Raw genomic sequence first — 13,761 nt, forward strand, 5'->3', positions numbered from 1 at the left:
ACTCAGCATAATCATCTTGACATTCCTCCATGTTGCTTTGTGTACCAATACTCCGTTCCTTTTTATTGCTGAGTGTATTCCATTGTATGGATGTGCTGAAATTTGTGTATCCACTCATCTGTTGATGGACATTTGGCTTGTGTCTGGTTTGGGGCTATCACCAAGAAAGCTGCTGTGAATATTTGTGTACAAGTCTTTGTATGAACATATATTTCCTTTTTTCTTGGGTAAAAATATAGAAGTGGAATGGTTGGATCATATGGTAGGTGCAGGCTTAACGTTTAAAGAAACTGCTAAATTTGTTTTCCAGAGTGATTGTACCATCAGAAATGTATGTGAGTTCCATTTCCTCCACATCCACGCCAACATTTGGTATGGTCAGTCTTTTTAAATTTTAGCCATTCTAATAGGTATATAGTGGTATCTTGTTGGGTGATAGGTCCTTTTTATTGCATTTCCTCTAGTTGGGTCATTTTCATTGGCTTCTGGGTTCAGAAAAACAGCATCACTTGAAACATAATAGGGGTGAGTGCTGAATTAAACCAGCTAACAGGGCACATGGCTAAATTTGCATTAAAGAGAAGCAGGAATTAGGCTTATTTCACCATCATTTTACATCCAAGAATGACACAGAGACACGGTACAGTGACCTTAGTACAAGATGCTGGCAGCAGATGACGTTTCATGCTCCCAGGTGATCACAGTTACAGCTGCTATTTATCAGGTTCCTATTCTGTATCAGAGACACTGTGCTAAGGGCTTACATAAATTCTTTCTTTTCATTCACAAAACAATACAGTGAGGTAGGTATTATTATCCCCATATAGCAGTGGATGGAATCGAAGCTAAGAGAGATTAAGTAATCTTTGCCCAAGGTCACTTGGAATAAGTAGAAAACGCCTGCCCAAAGCCAGTGCTGGGTGCAAAACCTGTGCTCTTAAGTACTCTGTTCTAAGCTTCCCAGGTGGTTATGTATATAGAAGCTGTCTGCCTCACGGATGGCATCTGGATTAATTGGAATAGGATAATAAAATGAAGGAATTGAGAGAATTATTAATTTCCTTCTCACATTTGTCATCTAGTCTCAGGTCCTCCAACAAAACCATTATTTCCTTGCCAGCTTTAGGCTCTCCCTCCCAAGCTTCTCCTGCTGCTACGTGCTCTGCTTGTATGATCTGATTAGTTCTTAAATACCACAATAATTCTGTGATTTACATTTCATCTCAATGTACGTATACAGTACCAACTCCTGAATGTGCAAAGCTATAAGAAGGGACGTAAAGGGGCCGGCTCCATGGCCAAGTGGTTAAGTTCGCGCGCTCCGCTGCGGCGGCCCAGGGTTCGGATCCTCGGCGCGGACATGGCACCGCTCGTCAGGCCACATTGAGGCGGCGTCCCACATCCCACAACTGGAAGGACATGCAACTAGGATATGCCCCTGTCTACAGGGGGGTTTGGGGAGATAAAGCAGACAAAAAAAAAAATAGATTGGCAATAGTTGTTAGCCCAGAAGCCAATCCTTAAAAAAAAAGGAAGACTGGCAACAGTTGTTAGCCCAGGTGCCAATCTTTAAAAAAAAAAAAAGAAGGAACGTAAAGGCAGAAAATATACATACAGGGGCTGGCCCCACGGCCAAGTGGTTAAGTTCGCCAGCTCTGCTGCAGCAGCCTAGGGTTTCGCTGGTTCGGATCCTGGGCGGGGACATGGCACTGCTTGTTGGGCCACGTTGAGAGGGTGTCCCACATGCCACAACTAGAAGGACCTGCAGCTAAGATCTAAAACTATGTACCAGGGGGGATTGGGGGAGATAAAGCAGAAAAAAAAAAATAAAGATTGGCAACAGTCGTTACCTCAGGTGCCAATCTTTAAAAAATTTTTAAAAATATACGTACAAATCTTGTTTTAACAGTTTTACAAATCCACTAGAAAAATGAATATAATTCAGGTTCACAGCTGATCATTTGATCTATCCAAATATCTACGTAAAAGTACTCAACCTTACTAGTTATAAATAGGCAAGTTAAAAATCAGACACCATCAGTTACATGTCAATTATATCTCAATAAAGCTGGGGAAAACATTTTTAATGAAAAAAATCAGACACCAGATCTTTTTATCTATCTCATCTATTTGCAGAGGTAAGTTTACACACACATAAACACGCGCACACACACACACACACACACGGAATGCTAAAGAAGTTGCAGTGGGCCAGGACCTCACACACCGCAGGTGGATTTTTGAATTGCAACCGCCTTCCTCAAAGGAAACTGGGCAAGATATATATGCAGAAGCTCTCCCACCACCTGGCCCAGTGGTCATCCTTCTAAAACTCTACAGTAAGGACTGAGACTGAGAATATAAGATTTACCTAAAAGCTATTGATCCTTGCCTTATAACTGTAAAAACTATAAAAACAACAGAAATGTTGACCAGTAGGAGACCAGTTAGATAAATCTTAATATAGTCATACACGGTGGACTATTATAAGCTGCTGAAAATTACACTTTTGAGACATATTTAAAGACATCAGGAGATGCCACTTTATAATGCTAAGTGAAACCAACGAAGATACAAAATTGTATGTAGGGCGTGATTCCAATCTTATAATAGAAATCATATATATATGTACTGAAATTTTGTCAAATACTTATATTTTTGCTTTCAGAACAGAAGATTGGAAGGAAAGACACCAAAATTGAATAACAGGGATATTGTGTGGGATTTTAATTTTATTCTTTATGTTTCACCTGTATTTTCTACAGTTAGAATTACTACTTTTACAGCCAGCAAAAAAATGATTCTAGCTTTTTAAAAAAGACACAGAGCAGGGTGTCGGCCAGTGACCAAGCGATTAAAGTTCCATGTGCTCTGCTTCAGAGGCCTGGGTTCACGGATTCAGATCCTGGGTGCAGACTTACTCTACTCATCAGCCATGCTGCGGAGGCAACCCACATACAAAGTAAAGGAGGATTGGCACAGATGTTAGCACAGGGCTAATCTTCCTCAAGCCAAAAAAAAAGGAAGATTGGCAACATATGTTAGCTCAGAGCAAACCTTCCTCACCAAAAGAAAATGCTGAGCAAAATAATACATGAATCTGGCTCTGACAATTCATTGCTCAACTTCCTACCTCACCTCATCCACCTAAACGTGGTGAACTGAGGCTTGGAAGAACCCCTCAAATTGGGAATGCCGCTATTATCTGGTAAAATGCAATGACTTTTCTATCTGGGCTCTGTGACATAGATTTTTACCCTTTAGAAAGGAAGACCACCAGTGACTTGTACAGAAACACTAAGACCTAATATCAGCTGTCTTGAATAAGGCCACTACCCCTCCATAGGAGGAGGAAGGCTGTGTCATACCCTGAATCACCTATTTCTAGCAAACTCCTTTGTATACATACAGCATGCCCATATCAGCAAAAGTATCTCAGAAAAAGCCCCACAAATAAGGAGTCAAAGTCACATGAAAGAGTCAGAGGCAGCAGGATCAAGGACCCCGTGCGGGAGGGACATACTGCACAACAGACAGAAAGCAGGCCTCTATCAGTGCATTCCCCATCGTCACGGGGACTAACTCACATCCTGTGACATTGCTTTCTGTCCTTGATTATCTCAAATCCATGAAAATATTATCAATCAGCCTTTCTGAAAAACACCAACTAATGAGCCACATTTCCTTTTCCTTCATTTGTCTGTGTTAGCAGAGTCAATGTAAACCTTCCTGAAATAGAAGCCAGCAAATTTCTTAAAACGTTTTTCTGATGAGTGGCCCTCCCCACTTTCTCTCTCCTATTATTTTCCATGCCTCTCAGAAGAAAAATAAAAGAATTAATCAAAATGCTTTTCCAATTGTTATGCTCTGGTTAGTGGTGGTGGTGGTTGTTTTTTAAGCTACCTTTCCCAATTAAGGATATTTCCATAACAAACTAAAAATAACTGTATTTCCGATATTAATAATGACTTGGATAAAAATATGCTCAATCCATTTTGATAACCTATTCACAGGCATAAAGAAACATTCAAAGAGGTTAATCATTGTCACAAGAAGATCAGAAAAACTATCGTTTTCAAATGCAGTATTTATTAAATGGTTCCATGCATTTAATCATCCCTCCAGCATTCACGTTGACCAGATTCAATTTAGTCAGTGGAAGCATTTGTGGAGCACCATAAGCAAAGCCTTTAAGAAATAGAGAGGGGGTAGGGTGAAGAAGCTAGCCTTGTATGACGTGCCAGCCCAGGCCTGCCGGTGGAAAGCCTATAAAAGGACAGAGTGGAAAATTCCTGAGTCCTGAAACCCCAGCTCAGGTAAAGGGAGGTCGCATAGGCTGCAGGGCAGATGCATAACGAGGAAGGTTACACAAGTACAGAATGGAAAGAATTTCAGGACCCGTGCCCCAAAACCAGGCCTGGAGAACGTGCCTTTGCGAGTGGCAGACTTGACCCCTTGTGTGGTGGGGTGAAGTGTTTCTGGATGCTGATGGAGCTTCTTAAAATGTAGCCAAATTCCTAGGGTCCCTTTTGGGAAGACTCTCACCCTGGGCCTGTTGCTGACCATCACAGATGATCTGAGCACAGCAATATGCAGAAGGAGGACCCTAGGAAACTTAGGTCTGAGTCTTTGGAGAGAAAAACATCACACACACAGAGTCTGGGGAGTTTTTATGAAGCCAGAGTCACAGGTGATCAATATAATATAAAAGCCAAACTTCACTTAAAATCTACAGCTGTAGGAAATCTCTTATATGACTTCCAGATCCTCACAAATCCATTTGTTTCAGAAAAGTTTCTAAAAATATTCCAGTTCTTTGGAAGAAGTCTGGAAAAGTCTTTAATTAAATTTTGGGACTTAGATGATAATGGGATATAGACTAAAGAAAAACTCAGAGATGTTTGGGTTGATCGGATATGGCCATATGGCGGAAGTGGTTTTAGGAATTTTACCTTGAATGTGTTGGAACCATATTGGCAGGGAGAGATGAAGACACTGTGCTGTCCGTGGCAGGTATGGGCTGGAATGATGGCAAACCCCAGGTGAGTCCACTTCACCCACAGATCTGAAGGGAGCAGTTGTGCTCAGAGTCAGCCTTGGTCTTGAGAATCCTGGCTGCTCTGGGTCAGATTAGGGGTCCAGGTTTGTTCTGGATAAAACCGAATTTCCTTCCTGAAGCAGATTCTGCCCTATTCTAGGAATCTAGGGTCTCTCAGAGACTCAGTTGTTCAGGAGAAACAAGTTCCTGCTGAGGATTCCTGAGCTTAGAGCATTTGGTCAATGAGCTTCAATCGTTGCATTCATATTTGAATGGGAATTAAGTTTGTTGAAAAGCTGGGGGTCAGAGGTTGAGGAACAAAAAGCGAATGATCTGTAGTGCTCCTAAAAGGATACACGGGGAAAAGGAAACATGAGGCAGAGAAAAGCAGCTGAAATGATAGATAAAAGAGATTGAGAGAGGACAGGATTTAGTTTACTCTTTAAATTGAAGGCAAGCAATTAGAAATGAGGGTAGATTTTCCAGTTCTTTCTACATACACATTTAAAAGATGTAATCAAAAATGCATAATATGTTCTCTGTCACAGTTATCAGAGAGAACCAACCCCCATACGTTAAATCTGAATAAAGAAAAAATGCTGCCCCTGCAAGCAGATGAGCAATAGGGAAGAAGAACGGGGGAGGAAAAACACGGGGTTACCTGCTGTCCCAGAAGGACGGCTGTGCCGTGGTCGGTAATTCAGGTGGCAGATACAGACTAACGAGTTGAATTCCAATGGACCAATATTTCGTGAGCACCTACTAAGCACAAGGGCTGGTGACCGTGGAAATACAAAGATAAATAAGATGTGACTCCTCCCTTCTGGGGTTCACAACCATCTATTGGGAACCTGCTCAGAATAGGAATAAGATCTAAGCGGACTCAGTGTTTAGGGTTGTAATAAAGCAGTGATAAGGATGCCAAACCATTTATTCAGGAGAACGAAAGCAATCTGTTCAAATGTAAGCCAAAGGCAGTAGCTCTCAGCCCTGGCCAGTCGACCAAGTAGACATCACTTGTGATTTCTGGAGTTCTCAATTAAAAACATCAAATCACAACTTCTCTTTGCCCCCTGGAAACTCAAAATGCAGTGTTTAGCATCTCTGAAGGCTTTTCAGTACCTCAAGCAAGGTGTAATGCCTAATATTGCAGACCCTGGGGTAAACACTCCCTGGATTCAAATTGAGCCTCCGCCATCTAACTGTGTGACCTTGGGCAAGCTTCTTAACCTCTCTGTCCCTTAGTTACCTTATCTGTAAAATAGATACCTTCATCATGATATTGTTAAGAGAATTAAGTGAGCCAATAGTTGCAAAGCATTTAGAAGAGTGGCTGGCATATAGTAAGCACTGAATAAATGTTAGCTACTTTTATTCTAGAAACATCTGATTAGGAAGTCATTGTTGATTCTTATCAACCAATACTTTAACAGGAATGAGCAGGAAGACATATAGGTTCTGGAGGGTAGAGGTAGAGAGAAATGGAGTGAGAGGTTTAAGAGCAACAGAAAACAAATAGCTGGCTGTTTCTCAGTGTGGCTGGGGACCTCCCACAATGGCAGTTCTGGCAAGAGAGTTGCCTGGGGCACAAAACGAAAGGAGGCATGCGCTCTGGGGTGGTGCAAGCACTGGGCTGCCTAGATGCATCTCTTGCCTCACCCTAGTTCTGGCTCTGCTTAGCATTCCTCCTGGTTTCCTCTTAGAGCCAGTTCGTTGAGTTTACTGTCATTGTCCTTGATGGAACAGGAAAGGACATGGACAAACATGTGAGAGAAATGGAGCTAGCCAGCTAGATATTCACCAAACGTTCTGAAAACCCACATCCAGCAAGAGATCCTAAGAGGGATGCCCACCCTCAACACCGCTGCCCCTACCAGTGATCCAGCCGACAACAAGTAGGGCCTAGGTTAGGACCCTCCCCCAACTCCAACCACCCCACTCCCAGCTGAGAGAGTTGCCCATAAAAAGGCAAGTGTGAGGTTTCGGGTTGGGAGGGTCTGCTAGGTTGGCAGCAGGGCGAGGAAAAGAATTGCTGAGTCTCTTGGAAGGGTTCAAGCTGACCTCATTCAATCCTGTAGAAGCATTTGTAAGCTTATGCATAGAATAGCTAGAACTATAACCTCGAGCTTATAGCCGGGAATCCATTCTATCAGAGAACACTGCTCACATCTTGAAAGGCCGCTTGCCTGGAAGCTATCTGAGATGTGTAGGCACCCCCTAGTGGTAAAGGTTTGTGCCACGGCTGCAGGGAGCCCTCACCACCTGGACGGCAAGATCCTGAAAGGTGATGGGAAAATTTTTAGAAATGTGCCTTCTCCCCTCCCCAGTGCTAATGGGCATGCCACTCGCTTGCTGGACCAGAGGCCATGTTACTGCCTCATCTCTGCCAGACAACAGGGGGAAGGACAAGATGCTTGCCAGGCGAAGAGACCACACTGAATTTTCTGCTTGTTTTCTCCCTGACAAACCTCCTGAAGCAGTTTCTGGGTGAGGGTAATACACACAAGCTCAGTGGATGCTGAGATTTTAATTTCTTGCCTGTTTGTCTGGAAACACACTGGAACCTCTCTGAGGATGGAACGAGGCTTCCTTCCCCTTTCTTTCATACCACATCACTTTTTGAAGCCTTAAGTAGCCAGGGAACGCAACAGATTGAGGCATCAGTGTGTTTCTCTACAAAGTTAAGATCCATAGTAAGATAACTGTAAGTGCGAAGGAATCATGGTGACAGTGTGATGCACGAGAAAAGACTAACCCTTTTCTCGGCCTGCTCCTAATGCCTTGTATTGTATGATTGACAGCAATAGGAGGGATGGTAATGATGAAAAGCACAACTGGGAACCCACGATCAGCCTGGATTCCAGAATAGTCATTGGCAATGAGGTTTCTCCTGTCTCTAACACCCTACCCTAGCTCCCAACCCTAGTTGAACACTAGAACTACCTGGAAAGCTTTTAAAAACTTTCCCTGGGTACCAGCCCAAATCTGTTCCATCAAAATATCTGCAAGAGGGGCCTGGACTTCGGTATTTTTAGAAGAAATCATTGTTACACAACATCCCTCTGTAAATTGATGGCAAATATATGATAAGATTTCTAGGCCATCCTGATAGTGAGCAATAGTATCATTCCCTTGAGCAACAGTATCATTCCCTTCAGAGCAGGAGTGAAATGTGCCAGAAAGAATAATCGGTGAGACCAGGGGCTCTCGAGCCAGCTCTGTAAACTGAAGTCCCTGATCTGTCACTTACCAGTTGCAAGGACAACTTCCTTAACCTCATTGAGTTGTGGCTCCTTTATTTGCAAAATGAGGATAATGTGGCCCGTTTTGAGGATCATGGTGGGGACTAAATGCCATGTAGTGCTTGACATATAGGAGGTACTCAACCAAAACTAGCTGTAATAGCAATCACTAAAAAACGAAGAAAGATGAAGAACCAAGATGTGTGTTGAGGCCCAGGCACTGCTATGCACTACATACGAGAGCTGCAGCCTCACCAGGCAAATTGCTTAAACACTCTAGACCAAACTCCTCATAAAATTTCCACAAATTGAAAAGTCTGAGCTGGCCTTTCTCTGAGGTAACCATCCTCTCTAACATTCTGTTGTATTCAAAGAGCAGCAATAGGCTGGAAAGGGTCAAACTCTCTTCAGGAACTCAGTGAACACTGTAGTCTGGTGACTGATGGAAAGAGAGAACTGGAAGAAAGGGTAGCAGACGGCTCTGTGAGGAAAGGCCCTGGAGCTGAGCTCTGCCCTGCCCTGACCACATCTGAAACAGATGTCTACATCCCTTCTCCAGCTCCAACCCATGATTCCAACTGCATGGCCCACATCTGTATGGTCCGAGGCACTTATCTGGCATCACCAAGCGGTGACGGAGTGAGCAGGATCTAAAAAGTGTTTAACCAGAAGTCAGAGAAGCAGATTCTACCTGTGGCTCCAATACCAACTGGGTGGTGGTCACGACTTCTCTGTACCTCAAGTCCCCTTCTACAAAATGCGAATGACAATATCTACCTTCAACATACTTCCCAGCCATCTGGGGAAGTCTGACGTCATAAAATGAACTTTAGGAACTTTGGACTATCTGAGGAAAAGACAATGGAGACCCTCTGAATCAACTTCCCATGGGCTTTTAAATACCAGAAATGTACAAGATCCCATTTAAATAAGATCTTTAGTTTCCAAAAGAAAAAAAAAAGAAAGACCATTGCAAACTAGAAGTGGCCTCAGAAAGTTGACAGTGGCAATGCTAATTAATAGAACTGAAAGCACAACATGGATAATTTACAATTTAAGAAAAAGCATCCTGTACAGTCCTTCAGAGAGCTTCAGATTCCATCCCAGGGTTCTTCAGGTTCCCTTGTATGCAGAGTCAGCCCTCTGGTCCGCAGCAGTCTAAGGAATATATTACTGGTAAATTTGCATACATTAGCATTATCAAGAATACAAAATAGTCCTATTATTATGTAAGCGGCCTCAGCTTAAACAGGCTGTCCGTCAACTGCCTCCAGGCTTGGCAGCATCTAGTTTGTTGGCAGATAGAACATTCCAACCTGCTTTTTCCTGTCATGTTTTTGACAAACATTATCATAAGCCAGGTGCCTTTTTGAGCTGTCACCTCATCTCCGGCATCTGCCTTACCCATCAAGTGGAGAACCCATTAAGAATTGGGGACATTATTTCAGCAGCTAATTAGCCAAGCTAAAGGAACATATAAATTCATTTTCAATTCAACTTTCCATTTCTTTCTCCAGCTGCTAACAGAGGGTGCAGAGTCAGTAATGTGTAATGAATGGATGATGTGTGAGGTTATGTCTTAACAAAAAACATGTGTCTGCAGATTTTTACAGCCAACAATTAGAAGAACTCTGACCATTTTAAAATATCCACAAGATATCCCAAAAAAGCATTATATTGTATTTAATAATTCTGAGAGATTGGCTATAAATATAAAAAGTTGTGTTTTTCAAAAGGAGATTTTAAAAAGGCATTTGCGATCGGAGCCAAATACACCCGGGACTCATTGGATGCCTCCCCCATATTCCCCGTGTGAATCTTAGCACCTGACCATGACCTCCTCTCCCTTAAAAGCCCCAAACCAGGACGTTCTCCAGGAGGGTGAACTGAAAGTCCTGTGTAAACACATCTCAACGCGCTCTATTTCAAAGTGAATGGAAATGAGAACAATGTCTTTAAATTTGGATTTATTTGATTTTTCAAAGATGAGGAACTTTGGGTTTGCTATTTACCCAGTCACCCTCTCCCGCGAAGTGCAATCCAAATTTTAATCATGTGAACTACAGCATTCAGCTGAAGACAATGACTTCTCATTCAGAGCAAAAAGAGCTCTGTGAAGTTGGGGAGAACTCTCCAGAAAGGATGAAAGAGAGGAGTCAAGTACTCAGGCTAACCTGAAGTCAAGGGTCATTGTCTACTCCACTGTAAGGACAAGATGGCTTTCTGTAAATGGAAACTCCTATAAACGTGCGGGTGGCGAGTCTGTTAACTGGTTGGTGGTTAACACTCCCTCCCCGCACCCATGCCACCCACCCCCGCTAACGCTGGGGCTGAATGTGACAGGACCCTGCTTCAGAAGATAACTCCTCCCCCATACAACAAGCTCCTTCCTGAGAACCAACTGGTCCTGAACTTTGGGAATGGCCAAGAGTAAACTCCATGATGTGGAAAGAGCAGCAGAGGTGGAGAGATTCCTGTCAAAGCAGAAGGCCAGTGTCATTTCCTCGGCAGCACAGCCGGGTGGCCGGCACTCACACGCGGAACACTGTGCCAAGGAGGCACAAGATGGACAGTTGGCAGATAGTCAAAGTGCTCTGATTCTGCAGGTGCCTGCCAATTTATGTGCTGAGGAAGAGTTGTGCTAATTAATAGGAAATGTGTGTGAAAAAAATGAATATCACACAGCAAATGTCACTCTGCTCTACAGCCAGTGGGTTTTGGTCTTCTGTAGGGCTGAGTAGGGGACAGAGCAGTGGGGATAAAGCCCAGTCCCACGCCTCACTCTCTGTGCTAACTTTCTTGCCCTCTTCATTGGGCGGATTGCCCTGAGTGACCATTCATTCACTGCCTCTATCTACAAAAGTTTATAGAACATCTAAAATGTTCCATGTTCTGTCTTCCACGCCTGGTCCTGGGGATGCAGAAACAGCTCTGGGACCTGGTTCTTGACCTCAGGAATTCATGGATCACAGTTCAGCAGGAGAGGTGTCTACTCTGCCTGTGGGTGGTTAAGAAGACGAGACCTGCTCTGATAGCAGCAGCAATGTAGTAGAGGCTTCTGGGAAAAAAGGTTCTGTCCGCACTCCCTTCTCTGGAAACTGGCCATTCCCCACAGGCCCTGGTGAAGGGATAGAGCATCCTCTGGCCTCAGCTGATGGGACCTGAGCTAGATACGGACCTTGGATGAGCTAGGAGATTCTTCATCTTGAGAATTAGAATGGTAATCCAGAGAGGATTGTCCCAGGCATTGTAACTGAGAGACCCAAGAGGGTTGGGGCTGAGACAGCCACTTCCTACCACATGCACCTTGATATGCAGGCAGAGAATGTCTGGTTATGGAAAAAGAGCAGAAAGAAGCAGATGACCAGAGGAAGGCAGAGATAAGAGATTACCTCTGTGTCCCTGCGGAGATGGAGGAGCAACTTCAGATTCGGACTTCAGCCACAGTGGAACTCGGCTGTACTTCCTATAACGAGTCCGCTGACCTGGGCTGGATCGAATGAGCCAAGGGGCCCCTTAAGAGCTGATGCTGACAGAGCTGTGGGAGGGGGGCAGGTGAGGGCTGGTCCTGTGGTCAGCTGTGTAGGGCACTGATCCGGCAACGTGTGTCCTTTTCATTCCATTTATCTCAGCAGAAGTCCCAGAGGGTCTGCCACGTGGGCCTCCTGGCATTCTCTCACCCTTGCCTTGGGCTCCGAGGCCCTCTGTGCTGCCCAACATAGAGGCTACAGTGTGTGACTGAGGAACATTTTTTTTAGTCCTTGTTATAAGACATGGCTCCTATGACCTTGGCCTCATTCATTCCAGCTTCCAGCTACTGCCACTTCTATTTTCCCAAAAAGAGCTCTGGAAATGATACCTGGTGGATGCTTCCTGAGCAATGAATCAGCACACTGTAATCAGTCCCTCTGTGAATTCTAAGACCCTGTTCTTTTGAACACTCAGCTGGCACTCCTTCATAGGATGCTTCCTTCTGAGGGCTCGGAAGCTGCTTTTTAATCCTTCTTGGTTTTCCATTTGTCATATGTCTTGTTTTCACAGGTACAAACTCCCTGACAGCAGAGACCATGCATTGTTCTTTTTAAAACCCTAATATGTGATCAGCTTCATGTGAGAATAAGCCCTTCATGAACAAATGACGGCCGAGTTCCCTCAGAGCTCATCGGCTCATCAAAACATGGAGATGAAGACATCTCTAGACTTTGACTTGCCCATTCTTTTGCCACAAGTCCCTCCTGTCCCCCACTCCGGAGCAGGGCTGAATTTTAAGACCAGCTTCTCAGCACAGGAAGAGAGACTTTAAGGATCAAAAAGACCAACCCACATTTCAGAAGAGGAAACTGAGGCCGAGGAAGGTGACCCTCTCCACGGCATCGAGCTAGTGAGTGACACTATCCCTTTCCACTGGCCATGTGGCCTTTATCAAATAGGTGGCTCCCTTTTCATTCAGGATGAGGAGGAGGTGGAAGCAAGTCTTACAATTCCCCTCCTCTGCTTCCTTTGCAGACCCTGGAAGCTGTGGGGAGCCTGGCTTCTGATGGGTTTCCTGCCCGTGATTTCAGATGCCAATTAGCCCGTCCCACTCCATCTTGGCCAAGCTCCTAGTCACACAGTCCAGCCCAGCACTGACCTGAAATGACTGGGCACAGGACTTCTCGAGACTTCCCATTTAAACCCCTTTCCTCCACTTGATGCCCCTTCAACATCCCCCAAACCCTGAAGAAAACAGCTCCAGGATTCATAAAACAAGGCAAACTCACTTCATTCCAGCTCCCAGCCTCACCGTATAAAAGTTTCTTCTGGCTCCCTGACAGCAACCATTCACATAATACCACAGCCTGAAAAAAAAAGGGCTCCTCAGGGGAGGGTGTCACAGAACCAGTCGCTCTACTCACGTCCAACCTCAGACAAGGCACATTATGCAAAGCAGGCACGAGAGAGACAGTTTGGCAGGAGTTCAGTTACCTCAGTTCATGGGCACTCTCGCCAGCAGAGGAAGTGGTGTGTTAATTAATGGGAAATTCACGTGAAGAAGTTTCGTGCCACATTTCACGTCAAAGCCCCTCTCAGGAAACAGGGTTCTGAAGAGAGTCACGGTCTTAGGCAGGTCGGGGGTGTTTGTGAAGGAAGAAGTAATCTTGCCTTTCCTCCAGAGAATCCTACAGTCTCTCTGTCCCTCGTCCCCACACTAAGGAGACGCTTTCCTCTTCGTTGTCTCCCACAGCAGCGGAAATGAGTCTTTTCAGAGTAATCAGCGCCAGCAGAACCCACCTCTGCAGTGGTGACAGCCAGCAGTCCCTGTGCCTTTGGCTGCAGACACAGGCTCTAAGGATGCTGATCAGCAGTCTTGGCTTCCCCCACCTCCCACCCCAGGACTCTTCTTTGCTATTAGCCACCCTCAACCCCCACCCCAGCATGAGGCCCTGGCAGAGCTGTGGCTTCCCTGTGAATAGCCAACCACACCCCAGCCCCGATCACACT

General features: G+C 44.7%; 1 protein-coding gene across 1 annotated transcript in view; it reads right to left on the minus strand.

Moving 5' to 3' along the window:
* GPR158 (G protein-coupled receptor 158) overlaps window positions 1–13,592 on the minus strand; it is a 408,291-nt gene extending 394,699 nt beyond the window's left edge. The window contains exon 1 of the mRNA XM_070254823.1: window positions 13,246–13,592. The gene's annotated coding sequence lies outside the window, so the exon portion shown is untranslated. The remainder of the gene's footprint in view (window positions 1–13,245) is intronic.
* Between the last annotated feature and the right edge of the window lie 169 nt (window positions 13,593–13,761).

Source organism: Equus caballus, chromosome 29, assembly GCF_041296265.1.
Source record: "Equus caballus isolate H_3958 breed thoroughbred chromosome 29, TB-T2T, whole genome shotgun sequence".
In the NCBI taxonomy this organism is placed as follows: Eukaryota; Metazoa; Chordata; class Mammalia; order Perissodactyla; family Equidae; genus Equus; species Equus caballus.